Source organism: Pan troglodytes, chromosome 14 (assembly GCF_028858775.2).
Source record: "Pan troglodytes isolate AG18354 chromosome 14, NHGRI_mPanTro3-v2.0_pri, whole genome shotgun sequence".
NCBI lineage: Eukaryota > Metazoa > Chordata > Mammalia > Primates > Hominidae > Pan > Pan troglodytes.
Window position 1 is genome coordinate 55,631,099 of NC_072412.2, and position 19,756 is coordinate 55,650,854.

Genomic DNA, 19,756 nt, shown 5'->3' on the forward strand with positions numbered 1-19,756 from the left:
CCTGACCTCCTGATCCGCTCCTCGGCCTCCCAAAATGCTGATATTACAGGCGTGAGCCACCGTGTGTGGCTCTACCTTACATTTTTAAAGCTAGGATTTGTTCAAGCTGATATGGTGATTTTGCTTCACTTCAAAAAATGCCTTATTATCTTGATTAAGAGTGTTTTTCCCATTTTACCCATTTTAAGGTCCTGTAAGGCAGTCATTTCTATAATGTACACATCCACTACTAGTAGAAAACCCTTGCTTTGGAGTTTATATTTGCCTCCCTGAAACTAGATTTGCCCAGTTTTGTCCTCTTGTGCAATAAAGAATAAACAAGTCTCAAGATTATTATTTTTTTTCTTTTTCAAGCAGGCTTCTCAGTACCTCTAGCCACTCCTCATGACATTCAAACACCTCATATGGTTTCCATTCTCTGAATCCACTCTAGTTGGTTCACATTCATCTACATACTCTACATGTGGCCTGATATGAGCTACATACCAAGACTGCCAATTAACAATGGTCTGGGGGAACAAATGTTTATTAGCAAATAACAGTTTAGCCAAAATAAATAATTTGCATGCTAGCTTTGAAATTTGCTGAACCCTTACCTATAAACTCTTAATTAAATTCTCCAACTTGAGTATACAGACATCAAGACCATCTGGTATCATTGAAAATAAAGAAACATCAAAGGAATTTGGTTTCTTAATGAATAGAATATAGGGAGTATTTTAAAAGCATTACAATTTCTTCCTGAAGTTATACCTATGTAGAACTTTCTAGAAAGAACAAGTTACCCATTCTTAAAGCTCCAAATTCAGGCCAGGCATGGTGCCTCATGCCGTAATCTCAGCACCTTGGGAGACTGAGGCGGGAGGACTGCTTGAACCCAGAAGCAGACATGCCTGGGCGACAAAGTGAGACCATATCACTAACAAAAAATTCTAAAAATTAGCCGGGTGTGGGTGGTGCATGCCTGTAGTCCCAACTACTCAGGAGGCTGGGTGGGGAAAATCACTTGAGCCCAGGAGATGGAGGCTGTAGTGAGCCATGATTGTGCCACTGCACTCCCAATACAGCAAGACCCTGTCGCAAAACAAAACAAAAAACCAAAACAAAACCCAAAACCGAAACAAACAAACAAAAAGCTCCAAATTCCTCAGGTTTTGGAGGTTATCTAAACACATCTAAAAATCATTAATTCAAAAATGGCACAACAGCTTAACTACTATGGACCTGAGGCTTTGAGTCATTTTGAGACGGAGTTTCGCTTTTGCCCAGCACCCATTAAAATGCTGACAAAAGTGGTCATACAGAGGGTTTGACTTCAAATCTGAACCATAGGCCTGTTTTGGCAGCAAACATCCTTCTTCCAAAATAGCCAGACTTTTAGACTTCCAAAATAATATAGTTTATTCTGTTAGCCCAGCTGTTTCTCTGGTTCTAAACCTTTTTTTTTTTTTTTTTGAAACGGAGTCTCACTCTGTCACGCAGGCTGGAGTGCAGTGGTGGGATCTCGATTCACTGCAACCTCCGCCCCCAGGGTTCAAGCGATTCTCCTGTCTCAGCCTCCCAAGTAGATGGGATTACACGCGCCTGCCACATGTTTGTATTTTTAGTAGAGACGGGGTTTCACCACCTTGGCCAGGCTGGTCTTGAACTCCTGACCTCAGGTGATCCAAAATGCTGGGATTATGGGTGTGAGCCACTGCACCTGGCCTTAAACCTGTCTTTCTGAATGAAACTACTACTGCTCTTTTAAATTATAAAATTAGTGTGTGAGACAAATGGATTAAGACATATCATTTTTGCTTACATCATAAATGGGTCAAATTCTGACAAAAACATATTTATTATACTAGACAGGCCAAACATTTATTGAGCTTATTAGTGTCATGTTTACATTTTATAACCATGTTTAAAATGAAATATCCATAACTATTGGTTGTCATTAATAGTAAGAAATGTTTTTGAATATCCAATGTGAATTCCACAATTTTACAACAGCTCAGCTTTTTGATAAATGTAACTATTGAGGTACAAAAGAAGAAACAAACTCATAATTTGATATACAGGTCTTAGATTTTTTTTTTTTTTTTTCTGAGGCAGGGTCTTGCTCTCTCACCCAGGCTGGAGTGCAGTGGTGCCATCTTGGCCCACTGCAACCTCCACCTCCCAGGTTCAAGCAATTCTCCTGCCTCAGCCCTCCACCACGTAGCAGGGACTACAGGCGTGCACCACCATGCACGGCTAATTTTTGTATTTTTAGTAGAGATGGGGTCTCGCCATGTTGCCCAGGCTGGTCTTGAACTCTTGAACTCTGGTGATTTGCCGGCCTCAGCCTCCCAAAGTGCTGGGATTACAGGTGTGAGCCACCATGGCCAGATTTCTCTCTTTAAGCAAATTCTGACCAGTACATGTATTTCAGAAGTTATTTTTCTTACTCTCCTGCTCAGAATACTTCATGACCTCCCTTGCCTCAAATTGTTTTCACTATGAAAAGGTATCCTTGGGGATGACATGCGGATATGGTAGAGGAGGAAGCCAGAGTAAACAAGATGCATCTTCCTGTATCCTCAATCTTGAGGAAAAATTCTAATCTTAGGCATTTTTACATTACAATACTATGGAATAGATATAAAGTTAGTGGTAATTTTTAGATAAAACTCAAATCTAAAGAAAATATTTCTGAGCCAGAAGCATAGCACTAAACCTCTTCTCTAGAGGAAATATAATCTTTCTAGTCCCTGGCACAGTAATGAATTGGATTGAGAAATAAATTCACTAATCCAAATATGCAACTAGAAGGGTGTATATATAAGGCTAATAACAACTGCTTTTGGATGATAAAAATGATTTTTAAATAAATTTTTTTTGCTCTTCCTGAGGTTTCTATGTCTATATAGTACTTCTATGCTACGAAAAATTAAACTTAACAGAAAAATGCTTAATTTTTGTATATGAAAGTTTCATTGCATTATCAAATCTTTATCACTATAAAATAAACCAGATTTGTATTTCTTTAGTTTGTTTACTAATATAGTTTCAAATTAAAAGAGATTTAAATATCCCTTTTCTTACACTTACCTTTTTTTGAGGTCTGGGGGGGCTTGAAGAGTGGGGAAATGACAGTGAAATCTCTCAACCACGAACTCAAGAAGTAATTCTTGAATTCCTTTTCAATATTACTTTGAGAACTTAAAGCAAGCTGTTCCTCTGAAGCTGATTTTAAACTTATCTGATTTTGAAATTTTTCTTCCATGACAGTTAATTCATTATCATGTCTAAAGTTCCTCAACACAGTAGGATTCCCTTTTATAGGTTTCCAAAAGTAAATCATTATATGGATGTAAGGTTGCTTCAAATAATCACTTATTTTTCAAGGATTTCTCTCTCTCCTTTTCAAAAAACAAAGTTTGCCCATCACAGAAATCATACATGCTTATTTATAATCAAGAAGATTCCTCCCACCCCTATAAGATTTCTCTCTCACCCAGAGTAAACCAGTAAAACAGTTTAGCATATGAATTATTCTGGTGAATCTATTCAACTATTTGATAATCTTTTACTTATTCAATAATGAACAGCTTTTTAGCTCATTAAATATTCACTTGCTATTTTAAATAGCTGCACAGTATCCTACTGAACATGTTATTTTATCAGCCTTTTATTATTGAATGCTTTATAAACAATACCATAACAAACATATGGATTACTTCTTTAAAAAGTGTATCTGTTAATTGCTTTTACAATATTGGAAAACTGAGATAATTATTCTTTTAATGTTTATAAATCTTAAGGATATATTGTAACTGGTTCATATGTAACTATTTGAAGAATTTAAAAAGTCAACTATATAACTTGTCAGCATAAAATTAATATCTGAACCTTGGGACCTGATGTTTAGACTACTGTTTTGATTTCTTAAATTTAACTTTCTTTTCATATTGCTAATATATTTAAAAGGTTAACCTATATGAATAAATGAGAAACAATGATAGAAATGTTATGTACCTCAGGTGTGCGAAAGTAGAGAAAAAGGTTATGAGCTACAGTTATCATATGTTCATTCCATGGGAAGGATGGTTAGACTGTTAAGGTCAAGAAACAGTGCACATGAGAATTTCTGCCTTACTAAAAAAAATGTACAGGCATTAGTTGGGGGAGAACTGGAGTGATGAAATGGCATAAATAAAGGCAAAGAGAAAGAAAAATGGATTAGGACTAGTTCATTTGAAGAAAAATTAAACAACATAGAAAATGTTGGGACAAGACCACAAGACATCAAAGAAAGAAACTTAAATTGTATACTATAGGAAAAAAAATGTTAGGAAGATTAAAAAAGTAGTGTATACTATATAGAAGATGAAATTGTTAGTTTAAAACAGCTAGAGGTGACCCGGGCACGGTGGCTCACGCCTGTAATCCCAGCAGTTTGGGAGCCAAGGTGGGTGGATCACGAGGTCAGGAGTTTGAGATCAGCCTGGCTAACACAGTGAAACCCCGTCTCTACTAAAAATACAAAAATTAGCTGGGCGTGGTGGCAGATGCCTGTAATCCCAGCTATGCAGGAGACTGAGGCAGGAGAATCACTTGAACCCGGGAGGCAGAGGTTGCGGTGAGCTGAGATGGTGCCACTGCACTCCAGTTTGAGCAACTGAGTGAGACTCTCAAAAACAACAACAAAAACAGCTAGAGGCAAAGAACTAGTTAAAATGCTGCTAAATAGAAATAAGTGAAAAACAACGAAGTACTTAATTATAGTAGAAATTTCAAGGATGAAGGAATCAAAGACACTGTGGTTCATTTGGGTATATGACAAACATGAGCAAATTCAGTGTTTCTTGGAGTCATTAGTTTTGGATCCACCTAAATTGATCACGCAGAAAACACTTTCAAAGCCATCAATGCAAAATTTGCAAAGTCCTGATCATCACACAATACCTATTAACCCCCCACTTAAACATTGTTCGTATTCTAAGTTGGTCTGATGGGGGGTCTAATCTCAAATCAGATTCATAAAAATATTGTCCTATCTGCCGAGGTCAAATAGGCTAAGACACATATACCTGTTAAAACTGTCTTAAAGAAGTATGAAAAACTGGGCCGGGCTTGGTGGCTCACACATGTAATTCCAGCACTTTGGGAGGCCGAGGTGGGCGAATCACGAGGTCAGGAGTTCTAGAGACCAGCCTGGCCAGTATGGCGAAACCCCATCTCTACTAAAAATACAAAAAAATTAGCTGGACATGGTGGTGGGTGCCTGCAATCCCAGCTACTCGGGAGGGTGAAGCAGAATTGCTTGGACCCGGGGGGCGGAGGTTGCAGTGAGCCGAGAATCGTGCCATTGCACGCTAGCACGGGCAACAGAGCGAGACTCACTCAAAACAAAGTATGAAAAACTGAATCTGTAGCTCAGATATCTTATAGCTTAAACAGCTACAAGATATGGCCCCTATCAACTCTCTGATCCTATTAGCTACTATTCTTCCTGTTTATATTTGATCACAGCTACATGTGCCTCTTTGCTGTTCCATGTATACACAAAAAATGCTTCAGCCTCAGGGTCTTTGTATTTGCTATTTCATCTGCTCAGAAGGGTCTTCTCCCAGGTACCTACACGGTTTGCTCCCTTATTGTTTCTAGGTCTTTGTTCAAATGTCCTCTCTGTAGGGTATTTCCTGACCATACTATTTAAAAATATCTCTCCTTCTGCCTTACAAACACCTTTATCACATCATTCTCACTTTCCCTGCTTTATTTTCTCCACAGAACTTGTCACTCTCTGACATACCAAATATAGTACCTACCAGCTTTTTTGTCCATTCATTCCATCACTCACTCCTCTACCCCCAAGATTAATAAGCTCCAAGGGGGCTGGGATATATATTTTTTATTAAGTGATAATCTTCAGTACCTAAACAGTAAATAAATGTGTACCTCTCTATATATAAATGTTTCAAATCTATTTTTAATGTTGCTTGTTGAACATTAACATTTTCACACTTCCAGAAATGACATTAATAAAAATATAAACAAATTAATATAAAAATCTGTGTAGACTAAGCTAGAATTTACAAACTCTTAATAAAAGGTGTATTTAAGCTTTCTCAATTATGGGACAACAAATAATAGACTTCATTGCTTCATACTAAAATGGTATTTTTGACTAATCACAAGGAAACTTAAACTACCATATAGTTATAATTATAGGTATTCAGTCCAAAGAGGAAGAAAGTTTTAGTGTTACTATAAGAAGCTGTATCTCTGAAAATTTTAGCTCCATAAGTGTAAGCACTCCCAAAGATTATAAGATAATAAAATATGGAAACAGGCAAACTCTGGGGCGATTTAAAGTTTCTACCACTTCCTAATGATTTTCTTTAATAGAATCATTCGTGCTAAGTGGATAAAAGTTACAAATTACAAAAGAAAGATACAGAATACATCCAATAACAAATTAATCAGACTGAGGAACATTTAGTATAAAACTGGCTTAAAATTTTTTGTCAGCAGAATTTCTCAACATCTAACCCTATAGCAAATAATACAAATAACAAGGAGATTCTTCAAGCAGTTGGCATTTCTTCAAAACACAAGGGTCCAATTATAAGAAAAATATCACATTATTCAAAGTCCTACAGAATTAGAGGAGAATCTGTACTACTCATGTTTTTGCATAAATTCCATGATTTATACATAAACCCAAAATATAAATTATAAACATTTAATTTCAGTATAATGTAGACAAAAACAGCACTAACTTTTCATCTTTCAAAGTAATTTTAACGTAAAAGGTTTAAACATTTATTTTGCCAATATATTTTTCATTTCATATAGGCTTAGAAAAAAAAAAAGACATCCGAAATACCTGAGATGTATTTTATATGTAAACAAAGTAAGAACATAAACTTAAATTTCTGGTGGAGGAGTTAGGTCTTCATTAAAAGGGTTCAAGCGATTAGTAATAAAATGGAAGTTATAAGTAATCCCTTGACATGTGTAAAATAAAATTTTTTAGTAGATGGGAATGTACTGATGATAGTCTCTTATTTCTTCTCCCAGATATGCAAGTGATATATCTAAATACTTACTAGAGCCAAATCTATCTCAAAAGTTTAGGTCATTTTTTTTTCCCTTTTTGATAGTATTCAATGAGAAGTAACACTTTAAATAAAACTTTTTCCATGAGGAAGGTACAGTAATTATCCACCTGCAAAAGGAAAAAAACACAATTTGATTTAGAATGTCAACTTCTAAATATATAAATATATTAATTTAGAGAAAGAATAGTTTATGAAAGCATAATCTTGCTAATCCAAGTAGGGCTAACTGATGCATGTAACAGTAATGACACTTAGTGGCTTAAAAACACCTATAACTCTATATTAACCAAAAAGATACATAACTGACTGAAGAAAATCTTTAATGTTAAATACGGAATTTAGTCTACAGCTAGGCTAAGTTTTCAAATCTACTCTCACATATTAATGTGTGATCTTGAGAGATTTGTACTTGAATATAAGATGCAAATAGAATGACTGAAATACATTTCTTGCTACCTCCTGGATACTCTCCTGTAGTCCTCTGAGTAAGCTCCAAACTCAATCCGTAATCCAAGTAACAGACTTAAGATGTTCAATATTGGAACTCTTTGGCATCAATTAAAAAAGAAACCTAAATGAAAAAGATTAGTATTTTTTTCCAAACAAGAAAAAATGAAAACTTAATATATACCCCTATATAACTATGTGCAGTTTGTTTTGCAAAACAAAAAGCCAAAATAAGATTAACACTGAAAGGTATAAACTTTCATTTTACTGCTGGCTCCTTATGTGTTTCAAAATTATAACTCTACAAATAAAACATCCAGTACTGTTGAGAGTTTCCTAAATGTTATTTTTCATTAGATATCGACAGGCCACCTCCTCTTCTCTAAGAAGAGACTGGAATGTACATACTATAAGTTTTAATGCAACATTTTTCCTATATTTTCTTACTTCTCAAATATTTCAATTTTCCTTTAATTCATTGTCAGGATTAAAAATAAGAAAAGTTTTTATTTAGCTATAAAAGCTCCAAATGATCCTTCATCACACTTAAGAGCACTTAAAGATATAAAGAATCATCTGGTAAATGTAAAATGCAAATTTTTTCTTGTCATTTAGAAGACAGATTGAATATAATTTTCTAAAACCTGACTTCAGATACATTTAGGAATACAAAGAAAAAGAAACAAAAAACACCTAACTCCTGGGTTGTTCTAAAAAATATTAGACAGTATTGGGTAAACTTTGTAATTCATTCAATAAATATTCTAAGCATTTGTGTTAAGTCCTGGAATATTTTTAGTGGAATCAAAAATTATATATTTGGTGAAGTCTTTCATGCAATGGTTGAAAGGAAATAAAACAAGTTAAGAGATTGATAAATGATTTTTAAAAGCACCAAGACACTGTTTCCATGCAAACGCTGGCATTTAGTTCTATCCACTATGTATGGTATATTGGGAACAAAATATTGCTGGATAAAAAATGAGAACTTTAATATAATATTTTATCTTCAAATTAGAATTTAAACAAAAAGGTCCTTAAGCTTTTGAATACAATTTCTTTTTTGTTGTTGTTGAGACAGAGTCTCACTGTGTCGCCCAGTCTGGAGTGCAGTGGCATGATCTCGGCTCATTACAACCTCTGCCTCCAGGGTTAAGGCGATTCTGCTGCCTCAGCCTCCCATGTAGCTGGGATTACAGGCCCCCGCCACCATGCCTGGCTAATTTTTGCATTTTTAGTGGAGACGGGGTTTTGCCATGTTCGCCAAGCTGGTCTCGAACTCCTGACCTCAGAGGATCCACCCGCCTCGGCCTCCCAAAGTGCTGGGATTACAGGCGTGAGCCACCGTGCCCAGCCTCGAATACAATCCCCTTTCCCTTTCCCTTTCCCCTTTCCTTTCCCTTTCCCCTCCTTTCCAGGCTGGAGTGCAGTGGCGTGATCTCGGCTCACTGCAACCTCCACCTCCTAGATTCAAGTAATTCTCCTGACCCAGCCTCCTGAGTAGCTGGGATTACAGGCGCGCGCCACCACGCCCAGCTAAGTTTTGTATTTTTAGTTGAGATGGGGTTTCACCATGTTGGTCAGGTTGGTCTTGAACTCTTGACCTTGTGATCCGCCCGCCTCAGGCTCCTAAAGTGCTGGGATAACAGGTGTGAGCCACCACGCTTGGCTCAAATACAATTTCTTAAATTACATCTGAAGTACTTCATAAATTTCCAAAATAGACAATTCTGATTGTAAAGGACTAATTAACAACTGCTTTTATTTTGTAGATTTTCTGCATGGTTACAACTGAAAACTCTAACATACTCCTTGTACAAAATAATACCAGAGTTATGACAGACTATGCAAATACACTCATCTTCTCCTGAACATCATTTTTAAGTTTAATGACTTTAAAACACTACAGATAAGGAAAAGAACGTAAATAGAGCATTTCTGTTCAGATTTTTGTTGTTGTTGCTGTTAAGATGGAGTCTCGCTCTGTTGCCCAGACTGGAATTCAAGTGATTCTCCCGGGTTCAAGTGATTCTCCTGCCCCAGCCTCCCAAGTAGCTGGGATTACAGACGCCCGCCACCACACCTGGCTAATTTTTTATTTTTAGTAGAGACAGGGTTTCACCACATTGCCCAGGCTGGTCTCGAACTCCTGACCTCACATGATCCACCTGCCTTGGCCTGAGATTACAGGCATAAGCCACCACCGTGCCCGGCCTTTTGTTCAGATTTTAATTAAATTAGGCCAGGGGTGGTGGCTCATCCCTATAATCCCAGCACAGTGGAAGGCTAAGGCAAGACTGCTTGAGCCCAGGAGTTTGAAACCAGCCTGGGCAGCACAGTGAGACCCTGTCTCTATTTTTATTTATTTATTTAGTTTTAATTTTTACATTTTTATTTATTTTTTTGAGATGGAGTTTCACTCTTGTTGTCCAGGCTGGATTGCAATGGCGCGATCTGGGCTCATTACAACCTCCGCCTCCCCGGTTCAAGCAATTCTCCTGCTTTAGTCTCCCGAGTAGCTGGGACTACAGGCATGTGCCACCACGCCCGGCTAATTTTTTGTATTTTTAGTAGAGATGGGGTTTCACCATGTCAGTCAGGTTGGTCTTGAACTCCTGACCTCACGTCATCCACCCTCCTCGGCCTCCCAAAGTGCTGGGATTATAGGCTTGAGCCACTGTGCCCAGCTCTACTTTTCTTTTTTCTTTTTTTTTTGTTGAGACAGAGTCTCCCTCTGTCACCCAGGCTGGAGTGCAGTGGTGTGATCTCAGCTCACTGGAAGCTCCGCCTCCCAGGTTCATGCCATTCTCCTGCCTCAGCCTCCCGAGTAGCTGGGACTACAGGCGCCCGCCACCACGCCTGGCTAATTTTTTTGTATTTTTAATAGAGATGGGGTTTCACCGTGTTAGCCAGGATGGTCTTGATCTCCTGACCTAGTGATCCGCCTGCCTCGGCTTCCCAAAGTGCGTGAGCCACCGCACCTGGCTGTCTACTTTTATTTTTAATAAAAAATTTTAAAAATACAAAAAAGTAAAAAAAAAAAAAATTAAATTATGTTGACATATTTATATCAATAAAATTAACTACAATCATAATTTGATCTTACTCTGAGTTAAATCTTGAATACAAAAAAGTAAACAAAGTAAACAAGACCTTATTTTTGACTTATCAAACAAAAATCTTTGGCTAAGGATTTAAGAAAACATTTTAATAAAAACATGAAAAAAATAGTATACCGTTATAAAGTTAGAAGACATAAGACTAAGACCCCAATCTGTCATGTGTAGCAAATTATTTGAGTTTTGTGTTTCCTTAGTTATCCAATGAGTGGGTTGGTCACTTGTAAGGGTTTTTCTACCTTTAAAGTTATGGTTAAGTGTGACGTTCTGACAACCAGAATTTTAGGTATTTAATTCACATATTTTGATGGCTTTTCCCCTTCAGATATAAAGAAATATTCAGAAACAGTACTAAATATTGTCTTCTAAGCTCTGTTCAAAATGCTTAATATATTTTATATTTATCTATAAAGACATATTTTAAAAGTAATTTCAAAACAAAGGGAAAACTAGAATTTGTTTTATCCCAAGTAAAAATCTGAATTAATGTCTATGTTGAATGTAAATGTGCATTAAAATAAATTCCTCTAATGCTGCATAAGCTTTCTAAAAAAAACTTGATGGCATTCAATACAATTATTAAATTGCAATTACACTATTTTAAGAGATGATACATCTGAAAAATTAGTATTAATTCATTTTTACAGAATCATACTAAAAATAACAAGATTATCAATAATACTGAAAAGACTATCAATAAAACTGAAAACACATTAGTAACATTAATATACATTAAAACACAACTGTAGAGTATGGTCAACCTTACTTCAGCAGCACAGTTAATACTGGAGATAATTTTAGAATCTTAACGCCAATATTTACGTGCTGCTAAGGCACTGCTGACATTGCTATCATAAGAGCTATGAATAAAAAGAAATATATTTTCTTCAGAAGATCAGATCCTTGTATTTTTGAGGCAGCACAATATGGCCTGCACCTTTTCAAAATCCACAAACCATTATGTGCTGCTACTTTACTCCAAGGTTTTATTTTTTTTAAACACACATTCGTGCCTAAAGAATATAAAAAATATTTTCTTTCAGGAAAAAAAGAATGCATGTAAAAAAATCTATGTTTAAACATTATAACATTGATGTAATATGCATAATTATTTTTAAGGAGATTTTAAGTAGAATAATAAAACATTTCTACATCAAAAACTTAACTGAAGTCCATTCTGTGCCCAGCACAGTGCTATAGGTTAGGAAACACAAAGAATAAAATGAGGAAAAGAAAAGCATTTATTTGCTATGCCAACTTAACAGGGCAATACAACTAAATGCTTAAACTTTTGAATATATTCAATATATGAAGTTATTTTTCCTTGTATAAACAAACAAGTAAATTTATAAAATTTGATCTTTACCTTGGTAAAAGCAGAATTTACAAACATTTTGTTCCTTGCAGTACACCTTTCAAAAGACATCTTCATCAAATAGGTAAGACTTCACATCAAGGGAAAAACATGAAATGACATACAAGAGCTCAGTTTCAATAAACTTAAGCTAGCAAAATGCAAATATACTTTTAAAGAAAAATACTTTAATTCTAAATGTTAATTTTATTAAATATCTAATTAAGACATTTTAATTCCAAATATAGTTAAGAAAAAAAAGCTCTAAACAAACTAATTCTCCCTTAAATAATTTGTTATTAATAATCTAAATATTTTACTTTCAACATTGATCTTCATACTAGAAGTTCTCTTAGAATTGGATATCATTTGATACAGTAATTCTAAAATATGAATCCTTAAGTAATTCTAAAATATGAATCCTTGGGATGATGAGTTAATTTGGTACCCTGAGATGAGAAATAAAACAAATCCCGTAGCTCTTGATCTTCCTATTCCCTGTTTCTGGCCCATTTACCAGGTAAGGAAGAAACTCCTAGTTTCCACTTTCTCAGATGTAGAAATGAAATTCCTTTTCTCTAAAAGATATCAGAAAATTGCCACCACTCTAGTGGTGCCACCATTCAAGCCTGGACAATCTTTTTTGCCCCATGTTCTCATCATTAAAATGAGTATGCTAAAGTTACAATACATCTATTACAGAATAGTAAGGTGATGTACACAACCAAAGCACTAAAATTTGCTCTTCCATTCTAATATCTAATTACTTATACAAAGCACAGGGTCACATTCCATATGAAATTTTTCTGAGTATTTTTCCCATTAATAAAAAATATATGTAGCTAATCTCCTATCTAAGCAACCTGGATTTCACATATAACTCTGCTCCTTATTGTCTCAAGTTTCTGCACAACGTTTTTTAAATTTTTATTTTATTTTTTCTTTTTTTAAGAGAGTAGTTTCCGTATCTTTTAGAGAAAAAGAAATTCATTTCTACATCTGAGTAAGTGGAAACTTTAGGAGTATACTTCCTTACCTGGTAAATGGACCGGAAATAGGTAGGGAATAGGAAGATCAAGAGCTACAGGATTTGTTTTACTTCTCATCTCAGGGTACTCTGTTGCCCAGGATGGGGTACAATGCCATGATCGTAGCTCACTACAGCCTTGACCTCCTGGGCTTAAGTGATCAGTCCACTTCAGCCTCCCAAGTAGCTGGGACTACAAGTGCACACCACCACGCACAGCTCTTTACATTTTTATTTTATTGTAGAGACAGGGTCTTGCTATGTTGCCTAGGATGGTCTTGAACTCCTGGCCTCAAGCAATCCTCCTGCCTTAGCCTCTCAAAGTCCTAAAATTACAGGCAAGAGCCACCATGCCTGGCCTGCACTTTTTTTTTTATTTTTTGAGACGGACAGGGTTTCACCATGTTAGTCAGGCTGGTCTTGAACTCCTGACCTCAGGTGATCCACCTGCCTTGGCCTCCCAAAGTGCTGAGATTACAGGGGTGAGCCACTGCGCCCATCCTGACCTGCACAATGTTTAACATGTAACCAAGATAAATCCGTTTGCATTCACTTGAGAAATATATAACATGTATTTGTATCTATCAATTATATTAAGGAATTGTCCTTCAGGGTCCCCCTCATCACATACATTTTCCAGATAAAAACTTAAACATAATTTTTTTCAAATATAAAAGGTGCCTGTAAATTATTTAACAAATATTTTATTGAATATCTACTATGTGCCAGGCACTGTCCCAGTTATTACACTAGTTAGTAGTATACCAGATAGACAGTCTCTTTTCAGAAAGAGTAAAGTCATTTTAAGACAACTTAAAGTGAAGGATCTTAAGCTGAAGAATTTAGTGCCAGCAAAGGATGGTTTGAGTTTCAGAAAGACGTTTGGTTTTAAAAATGTCAAGATAACAGGAGAAGCAGCTTTGAGGCAGCAGATGAGTTCCCAGACACCATTAAGAAAATCGCTGGGGAGAAAGGACAGGTTTTTTTGTTTTTTTTTTTTGAGACGGAGTCTTGCTCTGTCGCCCAGGCTGGAGTGCAGTGGTGCCATCTAGGCTCACTGCAAGCTCTGCCTCCTGGGTTCATGCCATTCTCCTGTCTTAGCCTCCCGAGCAGCTGAGACTACAGGCGCCTGCCACCACGCCTGGTGAATTTTTTGTATTTTTAGTAGAGACGGGGTTTCACCATGTTAGCCAGGATGGTCTCAATCTCCTGACCTCGTGATCCGCCCGCCTCGGCCTCCCAAAGTGCTGGGATTACAGGTGTGAGCCACCATGCTCAGCCCAGGATGGGTTTTTAATGCTGATAAATATGCCCTATTCTGGAAGAAAATGCCACAAAGGACATTTATTAGTAAGGAAGAAAAGCAAGCACCAGGATTTAAGGCAGGAAGAGATAGGCAAACTCTACTGTTCTGTGCAAATGCAGTCGGTTTGCTGCCCTTAGCCATAAAGCTGCTAATCCCTGAGCCTCAAAGGGAAAAAACACCAGTAGCCAGTCTTTTGGTTGTACAACAAGAAGGTATGAACGAGAATGCTTTTTCTGGATTGGTTCCATCAATGCTTTGTTCCCAAAGTCAGGAAGTACCTTGCCAATAAGGGACTGCCTTTTAAAGTTCTTTTGATATTGGACAATACTCCCGGCCACCCAGAACCACAAGTTCAACACCAAAAGCACTGAGGTGGTCTACGTGCCCCCACACAATGTCTTTATTTCATCCTCTGTATTAGGGTCATAAGGACCTTTACAGCTCATTATACATTGTACTCTGTGGAAATGACTATCAACGCTGTGGAAGAGAACCCTGATAGAATAACATGAAAGTCTGGAAGAATTATACCACTGATTATGCCACTGTTGTTACAGAAAAAGCTGTGAATGCCATCAAGTCTTAAACACATTCCTGGAGAAAACTGTGTCCAGATGATGTGTATGACTTCACAGGATTTATGACAGAGACAATCGAGGAAATCATGAAAGAGACTGTGGATATGACAAAAAAAGGTATGGTTGGGGAAGGCCGAAGGGTTTCAAGATATGGATCTTTGAGAAATTCAACAGCTAACAGACACCACACCATAGAAATTAACAGACAACTTGATCGAGATGATTGGTTCTGCACTAGTGCCAGATGATGAGGAAGACAACATAGAAGCAGTGCCAGACATACACTGCTGGCACTAACATTAGAGAGTCTGGCAGAAGGGTTGCAATTATTCAAGACTACTTTTGATTTCTTTTATGACATGGACTCTTCTATAATATGGGCACTGAAACTAAAGCAAAAGGTGGATAGACGATTGTTAATATATAAAAACACTTTTTAGAAAAATAAAAAAAGCAAAAAAGTCAGGCAGAAATTACGATTATTTCTGTAAAGTTGCACCAACTGTGCCTGGCCTTTCCTGCCTCCTCTCCCACCTCCTCCACCTCTTCCACTCCAGAGACAGCAAAACCAACCCCTTTTCTTCCTCAGCCTGCTCAATGTGAAAACAGTGAAGATGAAGGCCTGTATGATGATCCACTTCCATTTAATCAATAGTAAATATATTTTCTTTAGCTTACTTTAATATGGTATATGATATGCATAACATATAGAATATGATATTGACTTTATGTTATTGGTAAGGCTTCTGGTCAACAGTAGGCTATCTGTAGTTGAGGTTTAGGGAAGCCAAAAGTTATACATAGATTTTCAACTGCATGGGGATTGGCGCCTCTAATCCTCACATTGTTCAAGGGTCAATTGTATTTTTAAAATTGTGGTTCAATATACATAAAAGTCACCATTTTAACCAGTCTTAAGTGCATGCTTCTGTGGTATAAATATGTTCGCCCTGTTGTGCAACCCTCCATCTCCAGAACTTTTTCATCTTCCCCAAGTGATACTGCTTAAACACTAACTGCCCATCTCCTCTGCCCTTCAGCCTCAGGAAATCACCATTCTACTTTCTGTCTCTATGAATTTGCCTATTCTAGTTATCTCATGTAAGTGGAATCATACAGTATTTGTCCTTTTGTGTCTGGCTTACTTCACTTAGCATAACTTTTTCAAGATTCATCCATGTTGTAGCATGCAACAAAATTTTCCTCTTTACAGTTGAATAGTTTTCCATTGTGTGTGTATACATTTTGTTTGTCCATTCATGTGATGATGGGCATTTAGGTTGTTTCTGTCTTTGGGCTATTATGAATAATGCTGCCATGAACATGGTGTACAAATATCTTTGAAATCCTTCTTTCAATTATTTTGGGTATATGTCCAAGTGGAATTGCTGGATCTTACAGTAATTCTGTTTTTAATTTTTTTGAGAAACTGCCATACTGTGTTCTACAGTGGCTACACCATTTTACATTCTCACCAGCAATTTACAACTTCTCCCATCGTTGCCAACATGTTATTTTCTGTTTTTGTTTTTGATAATAGCCATTCTAATGAAAATGAAGTGGTATCTCATTGTGGTTTTCACTTCCATTTCCCTAATGAATAGTGATGTTGAGCATCTTGTGTTTGCTGGCCAATTGTATATCTTCTTTGGAGAAATGTCTATTTAAGTCCTTTGCCCATTTTTTGACTGGGTTGTTTACTTTTTATTGAGTTTATACATTCTGGATATTAATCTCTTATTAGATACATGATTTGCAAATATTTTCTCCGATTCTGTGGACTGACTTTTCACAGTAATAGTGTCCTTTGATGCACAGAAGTTTAATTTTTTTTTTTTTTTGAGACGGAGTCCCATTCTGTTGCCCAGGGTGGAGTGCAGTGGCACAATCTCGGCTCACTGCAATCTCCGCCTCCCAGGTTCAAGCAATTCTCCTGCCTCAGCCTCCCGAGTAGCTGGGACTACAGGTTCCCGCCACCATGCCCGGCCAATTTTTGTGTTGTTTCACCACGTTGGCCAGGCTGGTCTCAAACTCCTAACTTGGTGATTCACATGCCTCGGCCTCCCAAAGTGCTGGGATTACAGGTGTGAGCCACGGCGCCTGGCCAGAAGTTTTAAATTTTGATGAAGTCCAATTGATCTACTTGTTTTGTCTGTGCTTTTGGTGTCATATCTGAGAAATCACTGCCAAATCCAATGTCTTGAAGCTTTTGCCCTTTGTTTTCTTCTAAGAGTTTTGTATTTTTTAACTCTTACGCTTAGGTCTTTGATTTAGAAATTAATTTTTAGTTATTTTTTGTATATGGTGTATGGTAAGGATCCAACTTTGTTCTTTTCTGGTGTGGATATCCAATTTTCCCAATACCGTCTGTTGAAGAGTCCTTTCTTTACTGAATGAGGATCTTTGGTACTTCTTGGCACCTTTGGTGAAAATCACTTGAAAATATATGCAAGGGTTTATTTGTGGGCCCTCGGGTCTATTTTCATGAATCTCTATGTCTAGCTTTATGCTTTGTAGGAGGTTTTGAAATCAGGTAGTGAGACCTCCGACTTTCTTTTTAAAATTTGTTTTGGTTATTTCATGTCCTTTGAGATTCCATATGAATGTGAGAATAAATTTTTCCCATTTCTGTTAAACGAAATTTAGGATTTTGATAGGAATTGCATTCACCTTGTACATCATTTTGGGTAGTACTGTCATTTTAACAATATTAAGTCTTCCAATCCATAAATGTGGGATGCCTTTCCATTTATTTATTGTCTTTAATTTCTTTCAGCAATTTTTTTTTGTAGTTGCTGTACACAAGTCTTTTACCTCCTTGGTTACGTTTATCCCCAAATATTTTATTCTTTTTGATGTTTTATAAATGGAATTGTTTTAATTTCCTTTTTGAATTGTACATTGTTAGTGAACAGACACACAACTGATTTTTGTGTGATTTTGTATCATACAACTTTGTTAAATTCATTAGTTCTAACCGTTTTTGGTGGAATCTTAAGGGTTTTCCAGATACATGATTGTGTCATCTGTGAAGAGATAATTTTTCTTTACTATTATCTTTTATAACTAAAATTGGTTTAAGGGCTTTCTGGCAATCTCGGTCCATTCATTCTCTAATTCTCCTAGAAACACATCAGACAGCTGTGTCCCCTCTCTTCTTTCAAACTTCCAACACTTTCCCTTTCATTTTTACTTTCACTGAGAAAACAGAAACTATCAGAAATTTCCTCAGTTCCCACTAAATCTAACATGTATCTGTGTGCATACAACTCTTACTTCTTTCTAGTATCAATGAACCCTCACTGTTCATAAGACAAATTCCTTCTCTTTGATCCTCACTTACTTACTTAAGGATATTCCTTTAGATATTCTCCTGCATCTTTAATCTTCCTCTCTGTTGCATGATTCTTATCAGCAAACGTGCTACAATTTATCTCAGCATAATTTTATCTCTTAAAGACTGTTGCTATCTGTAATAACACTGCAATTTTATCACTGACGTTTTAGTAAACCACCATGGAGGAAGACTTTTTCCTTGTCTATTTTCCTTTTATTTCTATCTGATTTATATTTGAAAGCCTGAAACATTTGAACTATTAAAATATTTATAATTCTCCAGAAAAAAATATGAAAATTCTTGATTTAAATGTATTAACAAATTGAAAGATTCAGTGGAACAATTCCAGGCACATAGAGAGGATATATCTCTTTCTTTTCTTGTGTTCGATAATAATAATCTCCTCCCAGTGTGGTATGGTTTGATTTTTCCTTTCCACTTATCTTCGCCTTAGGGGCTGCCAAAGTAGGTTTTATACCATGCCTTCAAAAAGGGACTATTTTAAATTTAAAATTTCCTTGAGTCTATAAGTTTAGACTATTTCTACTCACATGATAGGGATATTCAGATATTAATACATGCCATCAATATGGTTTTGCTAGTTTGTTGTTTAGACATGTCCTTGTATGGCACTATGTTACTTTAGGTTTTCTGAACATTTAATTTTACTTTCAATCCAGCATCAACACAATCTGTAATGGTAATTACTTCCTCCAAATATGCCTTACTTCTATTCTGCACTTGAAACTCTAAGGAACTGTGTACATACAGTGCCTCGGCCACAGAATGACTATCCTTGCTCAATGACAGTGGAATAATACACAGTATGTCAGTATTATACCAGACAGAAAATTTATAAATAGCTATTCTTCAATACCTTTATGTAAAGGCCTGAGTTATGGGGTCTAAAATAAATGCATGACAATTTCACTAAACATGGTACTTTTTTTTTTTTTTTTTAAGACAGAGTCTTCTTTTGTCACCTAGGCTGGAGTACAGTAGCGTGATCTCAGGTCACTGCAACCTCCTTCTCCCAGGCTCAAGCTATCCTTCCACCTCAGCCTCCCAAGTAGCTGGGACTACAGGCCTGTGCCACCACGCCCAGCTAAGGTTTGTATTTTTTTTTTTTTTACAGACGTGGTTTCATCATGTTGGCCAGGTTGGTCTCAAACTCCTGGCCTCAAATGATCCTCCCGCCTTGGTGTCACAAAGTGCTGGGATTACAGGTATGAGCCACCATGCCTGGCGAAACATGGTAATTTTTTTATTACCCTACTATGAAGTCTTATAAAGTGTCCAAATATATAACATTTACAGGAAAGATTAAAATGTGCTTTTGCTTGATTCTTGTTTCTGGAATATAAATACTTAAAAACAAAAAGGCTCTATTAACTAGAGAAGATAGCTTTAAAATTCAGTGTTAGGAATACGCATTCAATAAAATAATAATCAGATTTAATCCAACATGACTGTTTTATAATATAAAAAACCTAG

At 36.5% G+C, this 19,756-nt stretch overlaps 1 protein-coding gene and 2 non-coding genes across 21 annotated transcripts in view; all 3 read right to left on the reverse strand.

Annotated features, from left to right (window-relative positions):
• Positions 1-19,756, reverse strand: part of LOC745092 (uncharacterized) — a 125,386-nt gene that overhangs the window by 80,797 nt on the left and 24,833 nt on the right. For 7 of the 19 annotated variants that reach the window (XR_010150720.1, XR_010150719.1, XR_010150721.1 and 4 more), the window contains 3 exons: positions 12,027-12,105; positions 7,551-7,665; positions 7,083-7,201 (listed from right to left, as the gene is read on the reverse strand). The exons of 3 other annotated variants lie outside the window; for them this stretch is intronic. The gene's annotated coding sequence lies outside the window, so the exon portion shown is untranslated. Of the gene's footprint in view, positions 1-5,939; positions 7,202-7,550; positions 7,666-12,026; positions 12,106-19,756 lie in introns of those variants that run through there. 9 more of the 19 variants (XR_010150729.1, XR_010150735.1, XR_010150733.1 and 6 more) reach the window with 5 other exon arrangements.
• On the reverse strand, positions 11,416-11,504 carry MIR16-1 (microRNA mir-16-1). Its single transcript, NR_032069.1, has one exon. It is a non-coding gene; the product is annotated as a microRNA mir-16-1 (primary transcript).
• MIR15A (microRNA mir-15a) lies at positions 11,562-11,644 on the reverse strand. Its single transcript, NR_032068.1, has one exon. It is a non-coding gene; the product is annotated as a microRNA mir-15a (primary transcript).